Source organism: Orbicella franksi, chromosome 2 (genome assembly GCF_964199315.1).
Source record: "Orbicella franksi chromosome 2, jaOrbFran1.1, whole genome shotgun sequence".
NCBI lineage: Eukaryota > Metazoa > Cnidaria > Anthozoa > Scleractinia > Merulinidae > Orbicella > Orbicella franksi.
This window is the reverse complement of record NC_138146.1, coordinates 21,163,617-21,183,835: the sequence shown is the minus strand read 5'-3', so window position 1 is coordinate 21,183,835 and position 20,219 is coordinate 21,163,617. Positions and strand designations below refer to the sequence as shown.

Genomic DNA, 20,219 nt, shown 5'->3' with positions numbered 1-20,219 from the left:
GCTAAGAAAACACTGCAAATTTTGGTTTCATAGGGTCTTCACGTTAGCATTGACACTAACGTGTTAAAGATAGGCCAAACGTGGAGATAGTCAGAAGAACAGGGGTCTAGAACAGACCCTTCAGATCTAGTGGGTGTTCCTAGTCAGCCATAACATTGGCATCATAAAACATGGAGAGAAAATTAACCTTCGTTAGGTTTTCGATGCAGTAGTTCGCAGTAGTTCAAAACCACTTGGGGAATTGGGCTTCTTAATCCTACGTTTCTACAAAAAGTATAAACTAAGGCAGATTGAGTATGTCTAAGACATTATTACTACTTAAGTATCGATTCAATAGCAGAACTAGTTAGTTAGCTTATAAGTTTTTTTAACTCAAGTGAATAGTTTTTTTACTGTGCTAATGAGCTTGTTAGTTTTTTCTTTGAGGATGTGATATTTTCCACTGAACTTAGTATATTTTAGATTATTTTCAGGAACTGAGATGGCCCATAGTTCCGCACACAACACAAATGGTCAGATTTAAATCTAGCCGATCGATGTCCCTGCAAGGTTGTGGAAACTCTTGCTCTGAGGACGGTGTTTCTGATGTTCCTCTGCAATATTCCAACTGAAAAATCCTGGTGAGTTTATCCGCTCTGCTCATTTTTGATGGAGGCACTTGGACACTTTGATGATGAGGTCGTTAGCTCTCAAGTGGAGAAGACATCATGGGGGAAGGTGAGGGTTTGCTTTTCATGTCTTTATGGCTTTACTTGACAACGTCAGAAAACCACACCTTTATTCCAATTGGCTTGAAAGATGTTTGTTCTCAATCGGTGTTTCTAGAATTTTTCTGTTGTTGAGGACGTCAAACAATAGTGCTTTAGTGCAGGTCATGGGTAGTACATTTTCAGGATGTTGGGGTTAGTTTTGAACAATGAAGGTCACTGATCTGGCTTGACTGGAATTTCACAAGCGAGACTAGATTGAGCTAATAGTCATCTGGGATTCTTCTGAAAGAGCTGATTCTCGTTTAGGGCTTTTTTAATTAAAGCAATAATTTTTTTCGTTTAAATTCTGAAGATAAAAATAAATTAGGTATCGAATAAAAATAAATTAGTCAATTATCTTAAGAACAGAATTTATTAACACTATCAGTCCACAGTTCAAAGAAAAATTAAGAACATTAGCCGCTTAAAATATAAATTAAAATTATCTGGAATTACAACTTTGGCTTCTTTTTCTGATTAACTCCAGGAATTAGTTCACCCAAAAGAACTCAAAAGCAGTCTCCTGCGCTGGCGTTGCTTGAGTTGTCACGCAACACTTCTTCCTGGAGTGTTGCGTAATGATACAGATAACGCCTATGAAGGAGGCTTCTTTTTGGGAAATTTTAATCTTAGCTACTAAACATATAGTTACATTATCCGTGATCAAAGTTCAAAGCGTAGGCCAATTGTTCATTTTGACTTCCAAAACGTTTAACTAACCTCGTAAAGGTTTTTTGTAACGAAACATCCATAGTTCGATATGAATTTTGTACGTCAAGGGTTTATCTTGCCTTCTTTAACTTGCTTAATCTTGAAGTTGGTATTTAATTTTTTTTCCCGTAAACTTTGGCCAATTTCTCATTTTTATTTCCAAACCCTGAGATTTAGCGCGGAAACTTTATTTTTTGACTAAGTACATAACTGTAAGCTAATTATCAATGTTGCATTCCAAAACTATAAATTCAACTTCTAAAACCAAGCATTTATTTCGTTCTGTTTTTTAAATTTCGTAGGCCATTTGTTCATTTTTACCTCTTAAACAAACTAAACCTAGGACACGTTTCTCATCGTTTTTTTTCTAATAGTTGCTCAACTTCGTTATTATCCTCGGGGATGCAGCGGCAGTTGATCGTGACGAGACGAAGTAAACCGAGCGGTAAAACCTTTCGTCGGGTCGGTTTTGCCGCTCGGTTTACGTCGACTCTTCCGAATAACTGCCCTAAGTTTCCGAGGATCCTTCGTTGTTTAATGTTATTCAAAGCCAAGATTAACAATAACAAAAGCACAAATAAATTTCAAAATTCCACCGTGTTTGCCTTTTTTAAGACGGTTTTAACTGCGAATATTTAATGAGATATACTATGAATATTTAAACTACGATTCTTTCGAAAAATATTTGGATTTTCTGTTCAAATTAGACTCGATCGATTTTAAATAACTGAAATTGAATATCAAAACAAAGTTAACGCAATTCTAGGTGATGTGAACGGACGAAAATCGCCCGTTTGCTTTCGCATTAGTATTGGTTTACTTTAGCAAAATAAAAACAAACTACTAATCTTTCATCGCTTTAACTTTGATGTTATTTAAACATATGCAAAATTCCTAAACTTGTATCAGCTTGGACGGTAAAGTTTCAAGTGACTTGTGTTCTTTTGGTGAAGTTTGTGGGAGGTCAGTCGGCAGGAGGTTTGGTCGGCAAGTCAGATCAATGATTTTTTGCGTTGGATTCTTTTCTTGGCATCCATGGAAATTACTAAACATGACTTGTACTTTAGCGCTCCTGTTTTCCCTTTCCCTCCAACGGAAATTTCTAGACACAGTGCTTGGAACACGCATCTGAAATTAAATTTTGGCATTAATCTTTTCACGCATTACTTACGGCTCTGAAAGCTAATGAAAATTCCAATTCAAATGGTGTGGTATTATGACGTAGTTGAGTGAAACCGAGGAGGCATGGGGAGCAAACTCTCACCGCCCTCATTATGCCATCTCCACTTGAGAGCAAACGGCCATATCATTAAAATGGTCAAGTGTCGTCATCAAAGATGGCGGAGCAAATAAACAAACCAGGATTTTAAAGTTGGAATATTAATGAGGAACAGAAGAAACACTTCAACTCAGAGAAGAGTGAAAACAACCCGACAAGCAGGGACAAGATCGGCTAGATTTTTTAAAAAATTTTTTTAACACAATAAAAACGCAAATAGAGACAAAGAGACAGTTTTGTGTGTTGTCGTTTTTACCAGCAATCCATCATAACTAACCAAGTAAACACTTGTGTCCATGACAAAGTCCTGATATACAGTGTTGTAATCTCTCACGCGACTTGTCCCGCAATCTTCTCGAAAACGACGTGAAAAGTTAATGAAACATCGAGCCGTGTAACACAACGCGCAACGGAAAAAACGTTTGCAAAACAAGTCGCTTCAACGGTTACAGAAAGTAGAACTAAGTTCCAACTTTCTCCAACCGCTGTAGCAACTGTTTCGCATAAATTCTGTCCGTTAAACGCTATGATAACGACCCAATGTTTCATACAACGCACTTGTCACGCCGCCATCGAAAACATTAAGAGATTAGTTGCGTAAGAGATTACACTGAATAAGGGGACCACAAACCAAGTTCTGCTTTTAAGAAAACCACTACTTCAACAATTGTCTGCCATAAAACTCTCATTGTACTTCTATCGCGTTTTCGCTGTAGTATTTGCGAGTTGCAAACTGTACTTAGTTGCTCAAGAAGTCGACTAATAAGTTGGCCCTTTGCGTAACTGTCAAAGAACGTCTTAACGTAAGCGTGATGCAAGTCTTTGCATGTCACGCTATAATTTGGTCACAGAGATCTAGACAATTCACAGCCGTAAAAATGCGTAACATCGTAAGCTCCAATTAGACTGTCCTAATTTAATAGAAGCACGAGCGATTGAAAATCCCCTCGAATTTGCGAGATATCAGCCTGTAACTCACTGTAGCTCCTCGAAAATCTGCGGTAAAATTTCAGCATGTAAAAGAAAATGCTAAATTTTTCAAAAACGCGCGGAACGCGACAATGACTTTTTTGCCCGATGTTGACGTCAAAAGCGTTGGTCCCGAAAAAAAAAAAAATCCGGAAAATCCATTTTCCACACTGAGCAACTAAGCACATTTTGTGCCTCACAAATACAGCAATAAAATGAGGTATTAAACACAAAGACGCACTATAAACGGGATTACAAAAACAACGATAATTTAATGCGACTTTAAATTGTGATAGTAAATTTCCAAATAATTTTAAGAATTTTGCAATATTTCAAGACAATTAATTTTGTAAAATATGAATTAAAGATTAAAATAGTATCCAACTTTGGAGATGGCTATATCCTCAAAGAAATTAAATGCATGTTTTTAACTTTGTTTGTAATTGTAAATGTTCAAATAATCTTAAGTGTCAAGTATTTCAAGAAAATCTTTTAACATGAATTAAAAATTAAATTGTATCCAAGTTTAGAGACAGCTAAATACTCAAGAAAATTAAGTGCCTTTTTAAATTTTTTCTCTTTTAAGTGTAAATTTATAATGAAGAATTTTGCAATAATTCAAGAGAATCTGTAAATATGACTTCAAGATTATATTGTATCGCAATGTAGAGACAGCTTTATCCTCAAGTTGTGCGTCTTTGTGGTTCTGAGAGCTTTACAACATACATTGCATTTCATCAGTGATTTCCTTGTACCCTCACATCACTATTTTACAATGGCCCATATTGTTTTGTCAAGAGACTTCACTTAATACACAACCCAAATGGGGTGTAGTTATTTTCATGGATTTTCCGCGAGTTCTGGACCATAAAACAACCAAGACGTCATAGCCTAATTGCAAAGGGATTAATACATAGAACAGGTAATTGACATTGATTTTGTACTTATCACTTCAGCAAAAGTTCAAACAAAGTTATGAGAGTTTTGTTTTAAAAAGAAATAAAATATCTGAATCACACAGTGAAATCCCAATTTTGATTTCTAAATTCATCAATGATGCATTGTAGTAAATCTGCATAGTCAAAGTAATGAGAGTTTGGCAGAAATAAAAATTAAATCTCTTTCAAAACTTGCAAGTCGTTTTTGAACTCCATAAAAAACCAATGATAAAACCGTTGAATAGCAAAGTGGAATCACCATTTTCATTTTCTACTGATCAATAATTCGGTTTGATAAAGCCTTATTGTGAAAGTAATTGGAATTCAGTAGAAATCGAAACTAAATCTCTTTGATTGAGGTGATACACAATTGACATTTTGGAACTTGAAAACACTCGTCTCCCTGCCCTGCAGAACTTTTGAATAACAAAGTGCAGTTAATATTATTTTTTTTTCCCTCATCAACAATTAATTTTAACACTTGCACATTGCACTTAACTGGTGATTAACAGATTGAACAAAGCAAAATATTTCAAACTTTTTTACTGCCAGTCATCATATTTTCCAAGTGTTTTGCAGATTTGGGTAACTTGCAAAATGTATTGTTTTCAAACTCATGCTGAAGGGATAAGTGTTAATAAATAAACTGAAGTCATATTTGTACCAATGGGCCACTGTACAATAACTGCAAATACCACAGACATGCATAACCAAACAGGTCAACTGAAAACTAACAGACATCGCCAAAAATAACATGCATTCTAAATAAATTTGTTGAAAGTGGATAACACCTCAGAGAAGAATGTGAATAATAATGTGAATAAACATAAACAAAGAATTCTTCAAAAAAATTACAGACAAGCCATAGAATTTGTAAAACAGCTTTTCAGAGAGTAATATTAGTTACTCAAAACTTTTATTCTAGTTGTCAACTGTTACAACCACTGCTAAAATCAATCAGTCCTTAAAATGTTTTGATGAGGAGTCTTCAATTTAGCAGTTACTCAATTATCAATTTGCCAATTATATTCACTTTCTTAGCAATTAATTTATCAAGACACTGTGGCCACAACAGCAGAGATTTATTCAGCATGTCAATGAAAATTCTTTGGACTACAAAAACAAGTCTCTTGTTGTTTTGAAATGGTTAAAAGAGAGGGTCACTCCAAAAAACACACAAAAAGGTATATTGTTTGCCACCATTTTGAACAGTACTCAGCAGCCAAGAAGCATTTCCGTTGCATCGTTCTATCCAAATTTTGACCAAACGGCTTCCGACAAGCCTTTTATCTACTACTCTGGGTTATGGCTGCTCTTGAGCCATATTATTTTGAGCCAAACATGCTTCAGACTTGGAAATGATAGCATTGAAGATAGTGAAGTGGATAATCGTTTCGGAAAAAAATACACTTTGATGCAAGTCAGTTGCAGTTTTTCTCCTTCTCACCAATTTCAAGTCAAACAGAATGACGTCACATAAAAAAGGTCTGGCTGCCAAGTACAGTTTCAAAATGGCGGCCTCTGAAGTTGCTTCTTTCGAGACAAATTTCTTCAGGATAGCAGGCACTTCAGAGGCTGAAACTTCGGTGAAAGGAAAAACCTGAATGTTTACTTGCTATAGGCGAAGACAAAAAAGTAAGCTTTTTGGAGTGACCTTTTTTAACTCGAAAAAAATCCCTTGATTTCTGATGCTGAGTTTCATTTTTCACCAGCTAGAAAGGAAATTTTTGGAAAAAAGAATTCTTTACAATTGGACTGCAGAAATATTTTAAAATATACATGCACATGTAGAACAAGAATGAATGAAATGATATGTCATCTACATTCAGAAATGTTCTCACTCTTCTGAAAAATTACTGTATTTCCTCAGTTGGCCCCCTCCCTCTGTAAAGAGTCCAACCTGCCCATTTATTTTTACTTGTTGTTCAGTACCCCTATCAGGGATAAAAGCAGAATTATATCCTCCAGCCCCACCTCCCCCCTCCCCCCCCCCCTGCAAAAAATATTCTCTCTGTCTCTGTGTCAAAGATGTATTGACCCATCCATGGAATTTCTTCTTGACAACCTGCCTTGAAGTTTATCTGCAACCCTTCAACTATATTAAAGACAATGAAGTTTTGCAGTATTTTTCTGAAGGCAAGAAAGCATACAATGTACATACTCCCAGGTGTACTTTGTTACCTATGACCTGGCAAGATTGCCATGTTGTGGTATGCTTCTCCCCTCCCCCTAATTACACCAGTCCTATGCCAATCTATTTTTGATTCTAATGATCTAAATGGCAGGGTGTTGTCTAGAATGTGAAACCAATCAGGGGTACATGTATGCATATTTCTCACATTATCACAGAACAATCTCTTCCAGTGATCCTCTGGCCCACCTGTATAAGGACACCAACCCAACCCCCGGCTCCAGTGCAATTTTTCAACAATGATGAAAAATTGCAGTTTGCTCGAAGTTTTTGGAAGGGGAGAAAGAAGGGGGTGGTGGGTGTTAAATGATGAATTTTAGTTAGAATTTCCTTTCAACTCCTTCTATTCAGTGTCCCTCATAATTAGCCCCAATCTCTTTCTTTTTTCCTGTTTTGATCCATATGGTGGGTGATCATATTATTTCTAAGCCATTCCAGTTGAGGTCAAAAAGGAGAGAATTTCCTGGTGGTGTCAACGATACATTTACACAGATCATCTGATTGTTTTGTGCAATCCCAGAACTTTGAATTGGTTGATTATATCAAGTCTCCATTCTAATAGGGAAGTCTTTCCAAATCTCCTTTTCAACATACCAATTGCAGTTTTGATATTTGATACAAGTATGGGCAAAAATCAGGAAGTCCAACAAGGGTTTCAAGGAGGAAATACAGTAAAAACAAAAAATATAACCAAATGAAATGTTATCCACTTTAAAACTACATGTAATTTACTTACTGAGCCAATGAAAGCAGTTTAAATTATTTACATGTCTGTGGTATTTCAAAATTAAAAGCAGAACTTGGTTTACATCAAGGAATGCAATGATCAACTCAAAACTAATCCTTAACCTAGGGAACCCTGGGAAATAATAGTGAATCATGACAAGATTGGAGAGTGAGGGGGGGGGGGGGGGATTGAGGAACATATTACAGTATGTCCCATTCTGAGGTGCCCAAAGGAACAACTGTCAAGTTGTCAACCACAGAGAAAAAAAACAGGACAAGTATCATTAAGTAGTTTGTCTAGTGTAAAAGCACTGATGCTTTGATAACCTGTCAAGCCATAACGAAAAGGTAGTAATCAGTGACTGATCAGTTATGGTCCGATTTAACTGGTTTACTTTTGGTGAGGTGTTGAGGTTGGTTGAAGAACATCATGTGAGTTCTGTTGAGGTCAAGAAATACCATAGTGACTACTGTAGGGGCGAGTAGTAGTTGGTATAAGTTGAGTAGTGTTGGTTCTTAATTAGTTTGGTGTGTTGTACTATAGGTTTTAATTTGAATGGAGTTAGTTCAGTAGTTTGGTCTACATGTAGTTATTTTTTTTCAAAGGTACAGTATGAAAGGGAACCTTCCCATTTTCTCCATTTATTCCCTGAACTTTCCCTGATTTTGAAAAACAAAAATTTCCCTGACTGTTTTCAATCCTTTAATAATAGTGCATTAATTAATTAATAAACGGCACGCAATGCATGCAGAAGCGATGATGTTTAAAAATTGTTCCTAGAAGATTGGAACATAAGCAGACAATTTGATTCTTAAACTTAAGTGATACAAATTTTAGGGGTTTACATTTAGAGCAGTCCATTGGTGGTTAATTCAAGTGGTTTATGTACCAGGTCCATCTTGTTAGTCCATGTACTAGGGGGTCAGCAAAATGTACCAACCCAAAAGAAAGATTAAATAACTGAAATAAGAAGCACTCTGCTGAATAGTTCCTCTCTCTGAAATCAACACCTTATTATCTTTAAAGATATTTGGCAAAGCTAATTACCTCACTGGAAATTAATTTGTTGTTTTAACCATATACTTATCCAAGAAAAATCATTTTCTCTTGACTTGTCATATCGCGTGTGCGACCCGCTTGTCTATCTGAAATTGTATGTATCGAAGATATGTTATCATGAGTTTGCCCATGAGCGCAAATTTATCCAACACTGTATAAACCAAAATCCACCCCCAAATCTTCATTCAAAAGCTGAAATTAAAAGCACTCCTCTGATCCTACAAACAGTAAAGGAAAGCTGCAAAGTACATGTACAAGTTTCTCTCTCTGAAATCGACACCTTATTATCTTTAAAGATATTTGGCAACGCTAATTACCTCACCGAAAATTAATTTGTTGTTAACCGTATACTTGTCATCAATGAACACTCGTATTGTCTTTACCATGACAAAACAATTATCAATTGTTTAATCACAACCACTCTATCGTTGACAGAAAATATAAAACAGCACATTTCGAAAACTTCATAAAAAACCGAAAACTGCAAATAAATCGTACCCTGACTTCATTATCACTACTGTAAACTGTATATTTCAGTGCTCATACAATGCTCATACAGTGCTCTCACAGTGCTTTTTCAATTCAGACACTGCTCATTCAATTCACTTCAAGACTGGCAAGAGTACAACTGTGCTACCAATCCATAAATTTTATGTAGACCCTTCAGCTATTGCGTGTGCGACTTGCTTGTCTATATAAATTTGTATGTATGGACGATATGTTCTTATTACAAGTAGGCCAGTGAGCACAAGTTTATCTGACACTGTATAAACCAAAATCAACCCCCAAATCTTCGTTTAAAAGCTGAAATTAAAAGTACTCCACTGATCCTACAGACAGCAAAGGAAAGCCGCAAAGGAAACGTGCAAAGGAAGTTATTCTCTCTGAAATCGACACCTTACTATCTTTAAAAAATGTTTGGCAACACTAATTACCTCACCGGAAATTAATTTGTTGTTTTAACTGTATACTTGTCATATCAATTAAATCCTACAAACAGCAAAGGCAAGCCGCAAAGCCTTCACCTATCGCCTGTGCGACTTACTTATTATGAGTTTGCCCGTGAACGCAAATTTATCCAATACCGTATAAACCAAAATCCACCCCTAAATCTTCTTTTAAAAGCTACAATTAAAAGCACTCTGCTGAACCTACAAACAGCAAAGGAAAGCAGCAAAGGAACTCCCAGAGTGCATTTCGCTTCCACAGTGGGATAAATCATGTGCGACATAAGCGCACGGACATAAGCGCGACAAAACTATCTGAAATCACTATCCAAAGGAATGCATGCACGTCAGCATAAAGCAATGACGTCACACAATATGTCATCGCTTAAAAAGGAAAAAAAAAGTGGTGCATTTTAGTTCTTTTTCTGCTGTAGAATTTGATGACTTGGGTACCCTGTGAGGATGCCCTTGGGGGATTCCCTGGAAGAAGCCAGGTTAATTTTTGATTTGATCATTGCGTAAGGACACAAGGGTTTACCTGGTCCTGGATTGCAAAAAACATCATCATTCTAGAATAAGCTTGTCCTCAGGTATTTTGTCTTCAGCTGTTCAAAAGAAGAAATAGAAAAATTTAGATACTGTACAAATGTTTATGGTGTAGTGGCATAACACTAGGTGAAATGGTCCCCAGATTAAGAGGCCTTCCCAAAGTCCTTGAGTTATGATCTTGAACACAGCACTTTACTCAAACAGTAACATACTTCACCAAGGATTATATATGGATACCAACAACCTACAGTGGAAGGTCCCAGTTAATACAGCCACTAACAGGCCATGAAAATTTGGCCGCATTAACGGGTTGACTGTATTTATAATGGGGTAGGGTCAGGCAAAATTCTTTTAACTGAACTTCTTCAGGAGAAAACCTCTTCTGTAGAAGGTCAAACAAGGCTGGCAAAATCATCCTCACAACTGGTCAACTGCGCAGCACCTAATGAAACCCCTGATTTATTATTAAGGGATAGTGTCATAGTCTGTGCATGTGTAAAATCTTGAATATTGTCACAGAATTCTGTGTTCAATACACAATTTGAAAGCTCAATGAATGCAGATTTTTAAGATAATGAAGATACATTCAATGGGTGTAGATTCCAGAAAATATCCATGCCCTTCCATCATCATCTAAACCCCCTTCTTCACTTTAGAAATTCCACAATGCTTAAGAATTCAGTAATCATTCAACTGCCCCCTTCCCTACAAAAATTGTTACTTTTTCTTTACCACTGATTTGAAAGACCCTCTCTAACTTCCAGACACCTAAATATTTTACCCAAATTCACCCTTTGACTCTCTCCCCCCTTTTCTAACCTGACACTTAGCTACATGACCCATAGCCTGCAGAACAGGCGGATTAGCAGGGCAGAGAGGGAAACGCGATACACAAGTGCAGAGCGCAACCATGAGAGCAAAGCATAAGACAAAAAAAATCCGCCTGTAGTTACACCATTGTTTATGCTTTACCGCCCCCTTGAAATGATTGGCATGGAAGAATGAGAATTTACTGGCACAAAAAAATGCCTCAAGTAACCAATTTACAAATGTACACGTGACACTAAACAGTCAACAGACGTGAACATCTAAATTTACCTAAATTTAGATCATGTGGTGCTAAGAATGAACAAAGGAGGTATAAACCTAAACATCGAGCTCAGGAGACAAAAAGCTTGAACAGATTCAGCATACAAGAAACATAACTTAGACAAGCAAGCCCAACCAACCTGCTCCAAACTTATTTACCAATTCTGACAAGGGTTACATACAGGGTTCATACCCTTTTTCAGAAACAAATTTCCAGGACTTTTCCAGGACTTTTCCAGGACTCAGATTGATTTTGCCAGGACTCTAAAATTCACATTGACCCTTTCACTTCCAAGATCTCAATGTTAATTCTCCTAACTGTCTGCCATACATTTCATATTTTTTTTACTAGGGTTTAACAGATTTCCAGAACTAGCCAGGACCAGTAGCCTTTTTCCAGGACTTTCCAGTCCTGGAAAATGCCACAACAAAATTCCAGGACTTTCCAGGTTTTCCAGGACCCATACAAACCCTGTACATATCAGCAGTGAGAGATTGATCCAAGTTTTCACTCACAATACAGGGTTCTCCCGAAAATTTGAAATAGAGGGAGAATAACTTTGAGTAGGCGGCGGACAGTGCCGATAAAAAGACGTGGAGTGGTTTTGTCAGAGCCACGTGGAGCGAGGGGGGGGCGGGGGGGCAACCACAACCTTTTATTGGGGGGTCCGGGAGCCTCCCTGGGAAAATTTTGAAATTGGGGTTCTAAAAAGTGCATGTATTTTAAGCAATCATGGTTTTGTTCTTTTCTCAAAGAAAAGCAATTTCACCGAGAAAAACATACATGTAATGTAATGTGTTAGTTGAACAGGTTAATCATCGTCATCCTATCAAATTCGAAAAAAATATCAAAAACGTCAAAAACACTCTCATTTTGTGGTCATCACGCGTGTAAAAACAGATGAGAAAGCCACACGAGAAAAGAGTTTTGCTGGCATTGAAGGCGCTAGATTGAGGTTTGACATTTATTTTGTTACAAGACAAGTTTTGAGTGGCTTTAACACAGTGCTAGGGGTGGAATTCATTGAACGTGATGAAGCTTGTGATTGGTAACCGTTGCAAGCGGAAGCCTGTAATACTGTGAAGTTTCCCACAGATTTAAGCTCAGAATTTTTTCTGATTAAGCGTGCCGGCCATCAACATTTTGAACCTTTGCGGTAGTTTGGGTTTTTTGTTCATGATTTCAAAAGTGATAAAATTAATACAATTAAACTTAAACTTGGCATATTTTGCAAATGTTTCGCTTTATAGTGAAGCCTTGAAATGGTGCATGTATTTATCCATACTTCCCTGCTTGATAAGCTCGCCTGTTTTATATCCCACTTTCAATATTTACACAAACATCTTACAGCTGCCTAGTTGTGTAAGATCTTACAAAGTTTGTTTCTTTTGTTGAAAGAAATCTTTGCAGTTATTTGTTTTCGTAAATCCTCCATGTGCAAGCCAAGCACTGGGTTGCATGTCGTTGTGTTTAAAGAACTAATTAAATTACGCGTACATTCACTGGAGATAAAAGAACTAATTTTAATTATATTTTTGAAAGAAAACAACTTATGACCTTCGTTTGTGCCATCTTAATTTTCTTTTCGCTTTATCCCACATACTGAACAGCGATTGCTGGGTTTTTCGCTTCATTATCAGAGGAAAAACTGAGCTTTAACTTAACCCTGGCTGTCAAATATTCAGTGTTGCTGTCACGGCTCAGTGCCCACGTCACGTTTTTGGTGGCAATTCTCACGGCCCGAATGATTTCAGATTTCTTTTATCTTACAGCTATAAGAGTTGTATTTTTTAATCGCTACGTATTTGTTGAGAAAATTAGACATATTGTTTTTAATGCTTAATTTTATAGACAGATAGGCTGACATTCACATTGTTACAAATAATTTTTTTTTTCATAATTTATTTACTACAAGTAGCCGGCACGCCAAGGACGACTAGACGGTGAATTTCGCCGGTCGCCAGAGCTTATGGAGAACTCTGCAATATTTTCAAGACTGACAGCTGGACACAAAGCTTATAAAGGTTTACTCTTCTTTTCGCATATTCATCAAACACCTTTCCCTGATTGCAGTTGCCTCTTGTTCACACACCGTGGCTAGTTTCCACTTGTTCCACTACTCATCACCATTTTGAATTTGTCAAACAAACTTGAAAAATTCAGCCTAAACTTTTTAAGTAGTAAACCAAACTTACCACATGCACAATTCACTGCACTGTCCCCTTAAGTTTCATGGAAATCTTTCAAATCTACATATCCTTTAACACTGTTCAAAGAGGAGGGATTTACTTAGAAGAAAGTCAAATAGTTTTAGCTTGTTGTGATTTTAATTTACATGTTCCATTGTGTTAATGTACTAATTACTAAATATCTGCTTATTGTAATGATTTCAGGGCTCAAAATAGCGATTCTCTGGTCACTAATGAGATCCAAAATTGGGTGTTCATGACCTGATATCAAGAGCAGCTTGCTGTAACAATCACTTATACCTTATGCAGGATAGAAAAAAAAAAATGATTTTCTCAAACTTTGTCAGGAAGGAGGTTTTCAGTAACTTGTTTCAAAACTGTACCTTTTAGGTTGTTTGAATATTATTTTCTTGTTGAGACAGCCTTACACATACACATTTAGTGCTGCAAAAAGTAAAACGCAACCCTAAAATTACACTTTTTACAAATGCTAGAAAGCCAAAATAATAAGTGTGGCTAGAAAAGCTAACCCATAGTACTAAAATATCATCTTTTAGCAGCTATTCAGCACTGTCAGATTTGTATGTAATTTAAACCTGACTTTTCATCAAATTTTAAAAATTATATGCTTCAACGATGTTGAGTCATGTCAAAATTTAGTTCAATTTTGTGGACCAATTTTGTGGTACATAGTTTACGTGTACCTGTCAAAACAATTTTCCTGGTTAAAAGCATCCCTTAATCTAAGTTTTTATTGCAAATCTAGTTTGGACAAAACAAAAAATAAAATTATAAAACACAAAAATTGAGAGCATCTTGAAGACTAGGCACTTATTATAAGCTAATTGCCTGACATTTTGACCTTTCACACCATGATCATTATCTCCAACATTGATCCAGAAATGTTTACCTGTCGGTCTAATTCTCTAAGATCATTCTCTAAGTCTCTAAGATCAGTTACTGCAATTGAAAATACATATCAGGCTGCAAACAAGCATTTTAAATGGATGTTATTTTTGGATAAGTAATCATACATTTGGCGGTTGGCAACTACAGACAACGCACACAACAAAATATCAGACGATAAATCAGCATAGAGAAAAATATTTGAGAAAACTAGTAGAATACATACAGTAGTTGGCGAAATTTGGTACTTTAATTTAATCTATCTTGATAAAAAAAATGGCTGAAATGGTAACATCGCTTGCAAGCTTTACATTGCGTGTACAAAACATTCTTAAATGTTGCCAGGTCTGAAACAGCCAGAGTATTGATTTAAGTGTCAGTACTTAAGGCTACAGTGTACCTTCAGGGGTGTCTCGCATGCAAGCGATGTGGCGTGTGCAGTTTAAGCTGTAGATACCTAAACCCCTATATCAAATTAAAGCTTATAGAGCTGGCTATCAAACTATACTGAGAATTTTGAAACAAAATGAATTGCCGAATTTTTCACGACCACTGAATGCAAGTGCCTGAATCACCTTTCGAAAGCTACAAGTCAAAGTGAACTTCGTTTTTCGCCAATTTAATTTTTTCCTCGGTTTCAGGGCCCAAAGCACTTAAAAAACATGTCTGCGTTTTGGTATATTCAATTGCAGTAAAAAGTTACAGAACATTTTCGAAATAGGATTAAAAAAATGTGGAGTGACCGTACAAAAATCCCTCTCAAAGAAAAGGTATTTCGAAATTAACAATTCCCAGACACGCTTTTGTAGTTTATATGTTAAACTAGCTACTGTCCAAATCAGAGGGTAATTGAACAAATTCCCTTTGAGTTATAACTCTTTAAAGTGTCTGCTTCAAGTGAAAAAATTTATTCGAGAAAACAGTGCTACGAAAAATCTTCTGCTTCGCAACAAACCCCGCCCACAAACGCCTTCAACTGGGTTCTCAGATAACTGAGCCGATCAGTGCAGGGAAAGTTTACTACCGTTAACCTCCTGGTGAGATTTACGTGCGAATCTCTCAAAAACTCTTGTGTTTTGCAATGAGCTCAAGGAACCAAAGGCGGAGAGATAATTTTTCTGCAGCTCGGTTTTTCTTGAAGCTGGTCTCCCTAAATGGGGAAGACTAAAAAGGATACAAACGCTAGAGTGGCTGGGCGAAGAAAACAAACAAAAGAAAGTGGGGGAGCAATTGTGTGTGGTCAACTGTGCATGGATAATATTTCAAATGGTCTCAATGAGTCCGGCAATTCGTCAATATCGGACTCATCAGAAGAGTCTCTGTCAACATCCCTGTTATTGCTGTCAAGTTCCAAAATTTTTACAGAACCTTTCTTTACTCTTACCACGAATATTTTGCGCGCCTTATACCATAGCTATAGCTTCATCCGCGTTGCAAACTTTCGTTTCTTCACTCATTGATGTATTTTCATTCATTCTTCGTTGTTTTCGCTTTTTCGAACTGGTCCATGGTTTTAATGTGGTCTATGTTTACTTATAACTTAATAGAGTTACACCTAATACCAAAAATGCTGGGTAGTCAGAACAACAATGTTGATCAACTGTGTAGTCAATTCGTGACATCCATACAGGTAATTCCCGCGAAAATCATCTCGGTTGATTGCATACGCACCATAGGGCTGTCAATCAAGAGGTAAACTTTTACGTCCAGTGAAAACGTAAAACAGCCATTTCTGCGCCAATATTTAGCCTTTTTCAATATTTTTTTTCAGAAATTAGAGATTATTCTTCAACCACTACTTTGGTCCAAAAATTCAAATTTGAAGAAAATTGCCGACCCGTACCCCCTCCCCTGTGGGCACAGGGAGGGGATGTGATGGTTTCAAATTGACTGATACAAATATGTACATTACAAGTAAACGCATTTCAAACAAATTAATTTCCAAAACATATAGCAGTTTACACATAAGCTTAATTGCCATGTGTTGTCTCATTCCAGATAAATTACTCTAAAGAATATTGTTATGATTAAACAAAGACAAATAATTCATCTGAGATAAAATTATTCACCTTCTAAGGCAGATATAGCCATTCTATTTATTTAATCTTGCCTGCTGTGTGTATGTGTGTGTGTGTGTGTGTGGGGGGGGGGGGGGGTGGGGGCAACACTCACGAGAATACTGAAGATACCGACGGTGGGGGGCAACACTCACGAAAATACACATATCATTGGCGGGGGGTTGGGGGGGGGGGACATATATGATGATGACTCGTGCAGAACGAAGTTAATTTAGAAGCACGCTGGAACCCTATCAAAAGGGGAAACATACATATTACCACAGTTAACAATGTAAATAAATCAAATATATTTTGTTTGTCCAAAAAGCTTACTTGCAATCCGAGTTCAATAGCTCGCCAAGAAAGCTCTCCAGCTCCAAGCGCAGTTCTTCCCTGAATATACAACAGGCACACTGATAAGGAGAAAGTCCTCCATGCGAACAAAGCATGAAAGCACTACAAGGAAAGGTACTAAATACACAGTGAATAAGAACAAATTAACCTTTTATATTTCAGTCTGCCTTTTCTCGGCCTCTTTCGCGGTTCAACAAGATGGACGAACTGTTGTTGCAAAGAATGCTGGGAGCGTTCACTCATCTCGCGCGTTACACGCGCGAGTTGGTGTCGTGACAATATTCGCGCGTAATCCATATTTGATACCCTACTCATGACCAAAACGGCTGAAAACCATATACCCATTGGGGCCGCATAAACCTATATAGCCCATATAAAGCCTGCTTCTCATATCCCGCCGACCTACCTGCGACGTAGTCGCCGGTTCCAACTGAAAATGTTCGGCGATCTGTTCAGTGGGTCCGCGGCGCATCTGCGATGGATCGCCGACGTACTCAAATTTGCACGAAATGCAAATCGAATGGGCGCAATTTTCAACCATTCCACCTGTAAATATGGATCGAATCGTCGTTGCGTCCGTAGATGATGTTCACATAAAATATATCATCACCGACAACCGCCAGCTTGCGCCTGCGAAGGTGAACTCAGCTCAACCTTGCAGGCAAGCCGGCGGTCAATGCCTGGGATAGATTATTTTTCGACGATAAATGATGTCCCAGGTAGGCTTAAGGGAGAACCCCTCCCCCGGGATACTTTGATCCACTTTCATTCATGCCTTCACGGATTGATATTTTAGTTGCAGTCTGCTGTGACCGGACCGAACCTCCCTCTTCGTACCTCCTGGCAGGAAATTTATGGGTGTCTGGAAAACCCGAATAGCGAATAGCGAATAGTGCAAATAGTGCGAATAGTCTTGAATAGTGCGAATAGTGATGAACAGTCTCGAATAGTGGAAAATAGCGGCAAATAGTGGCAAATCGTACCTAGTATCTCGCAGTCAACCTCGCAGCAACGTAGGATGGGATTTTCCCGCTAAAAAGCATAGACGCTTATCAGGACAAAGGGTGTTTCTAAACGTAATTTCTTCTGTTTTAACCGCTGCAAAAGCGTAAATACGTCTTTGTTAGGTTATCCTTGTGTTTTCTGTTTCCTTAATGTCGGCGATGGACAGCCATAGCCTGAGTCCGGAGAAGAAAAGGAAATAAATTCACTGAAATTCTGTTGCTTATTGGATAATTACTTGACGCAGGATATTAGATCTAAAACGGTGACTATTGGCGACGTATTCATCATTAGCAGAATTATACTAGTATACTAATGCAAATGCTGCAATCTGATTGGCTGAGCTACTCGTATACTATCAGCCATTATTATAGAGTGCAGTGGCTGTCGACCGTCCACAAAATGCGAAGTTTTTATCGTAAGTTTTGGAAGAAAGTTTTGATGTATATGGATAATAATTAGTGGTTTCTTGACTTTAAAAACTTGAAATTATTGAAAAAACGGATGCGCGCGCATAAACAACAACAAATTTACCAATTCAATGCGTGCGATTTTCTTAAAGCGTCAAGTTCAATAATGCGTAGAAAGATAATTAGAAACCGTTATTTACGTTTATTTCAGTAAGAATTCTACTAAAACAATTAGATTATCCGCTCTCGATTTCTATGAGGTGATAGTTGATTCGGCCTTGTTAACTATTCGCCACTTTTCGCGACTGATCGCCACTATTCGCACTATTCGGGACTATTCGCTATTCGCTATTCGCGACTATTCGCCATTCGGGTTTTCCAGACACCCGGAAATTTATGGGTAGTTAGGTAGTCAGCCATTAGGTATTTAGTTTTAAAAATAATAACATCTTGAGTTTGTTAGCACGCGAGGGCAAAACGCGCGAGAATTCCTCTCATGGTTAACCCTGAACTGAAGAAAGCTACAAGAACGAAGAATTCTATCGCACTGCTATAACTCTCCAACCTGGTTGTAAATGGCGTTTTGCCATCTCATAGCCTGCGTAGCAAGCATTCCCCTACGAAGAGCTTTTCCGCATTCTGGCCGCCCGTAAATTGGAGCGAGAGCAAAAAATTGACGAAGCGGGGCCACCATCCCCTGTCTCGTCGATTTTTGCGGGCTCCCGCTCTAATTTACTCGCGGCCAGAATGCAGAAAAGTTCTTCGTACGGGAACGCTTGTTACGCAGGCTAGCCATCTCACGCTAACAAAGTCGGCTATCTTCCGAAACGGGGTGTTCCAGGAACATTTGGGGGGGGGGGGGGGGCGTGCGGCGCGTCGACACTTTAAAACCAAACAACGCTATTTTCCCTATTCTTTTTCAAACCTGATCCTTACATGTAAATCGATACACACTACATTCAGACAACGCCTTACCCAACGAGTGCCTCAGTTCAGACAAGAGACACATGAACTAGAAGAATAAAAGAAAGTTAGCAAAAGTTAGAAATAAGTTCCACACTCTTGTATTCTCGGTATTGGACTGGAACTAGCTTACAATGGTGGCTCATGATGGGGAATATCATTAAAAAGAGATTAACGTCATTTGCATTTGAAACGACTCCCTGCATTAGCCTCAGTTGCAAGTTAATTGAAACTAAAACAAGATTTTTGCGGCAAATGGCTGATTTGACGAAGAGGGTGGCTTGATCATAGAGTGCTGCGTTTCATAAGATGAATTCTTTTGCGGAATTGCTAAAGGTCATCCGGAGGAATTGAATTACATTGATTAATCTTTATAGAGATTATTTACTGTCTTAAAAATTTAACATGTGTTTAGAAAAAGAAAAACATCTAGACAGATGAAACTTATGCACTTCCAATCTGCACGGAAGATGATTTGATGATTGACAGGCTAAGCTTAAGAGGAAACCGATAAAAGGGGATGAACACACCAAAAAATTACTCGTTACCATTTTAATTGACTAAGAACACCCAAATGCCCAGCTTTTGTCCTCATGAAGCCAATGTTAACATCTAAAATCCAGGTTTTACATCAAAAATCTAATGTACAATCGTGATGAATGGTTTGATACCGTTTTCTGATGTTTTGTTCTTACTGTACTACAGGCCTCGGGCTGGAAACTAAAGTAACCAAGTCACCAAGTCTTCTCCTTGTTTTATTACACCAGGACAATTGCAAACTAGCATGCAATATTTCTATATGTTTAAAGTTAGCTAGCCTTTACTCGGAACTTAACTGTCACGTTGCTTTACTCTGCATTATCCTAGTTCTCTGCTGCGTTACTATGGCTGTCAAGCTTTCGTGACGGTCGTCACGCTATACTACTTTAGTTGTCACGTAACGCTATACTGTCGACTGTAACTTTTCATTTTCCTTGTAACGAAGTTGATATTCTTTTTGTGATATTGTAATTATTGACCGTCGTTTTGCTTTATTTTCATGCAGGTTGTTGAATGTCGACGATGCTGAACACGTATCTGCCTCAAGTAAGGACTGATCAAGAAAGACATTCGTCAACTATCTCGCAAA

The 20,219-nt window shown here is 37.7% G+C and overlaps 1 long non-coding RNA gene across 4 annotated transcripts in view; it reads right to left on the bottom strand.

Annotated features, from left to right (window-relative positions):
* LOC145478611 (uncharacterized) overlaps positions 1-17,583 on the bottom strand; it is a 30,107-nt gene extending 12,524 nt beyond the window's left edge. The window contains exons 1-3 of one of the 4 annotated variants that reach the window (XR_014048299.1): positions 16,864-17,583; positions 16,695-16,754; positions 10,109-10,175 (exon numbers count right to left, since the gene is read on the bottom strand). This is a non-coding gene — a long non-coding RNA (uncharacterized LOC145478611). Of the gene's footprint in view, positions 1-8,097; positions 10,176-12,348; positions 13,476-16,694; positions 16,755-16,863 lie in introns of those variants that run through there. The other 3 variants (XR_014048298.1, XR_014048297.1, XR_014048300.1) reach the window with 3 other exon arrangements.
* Positions 17,584-20,219: the final 2,636 nt, after the last annotated feature.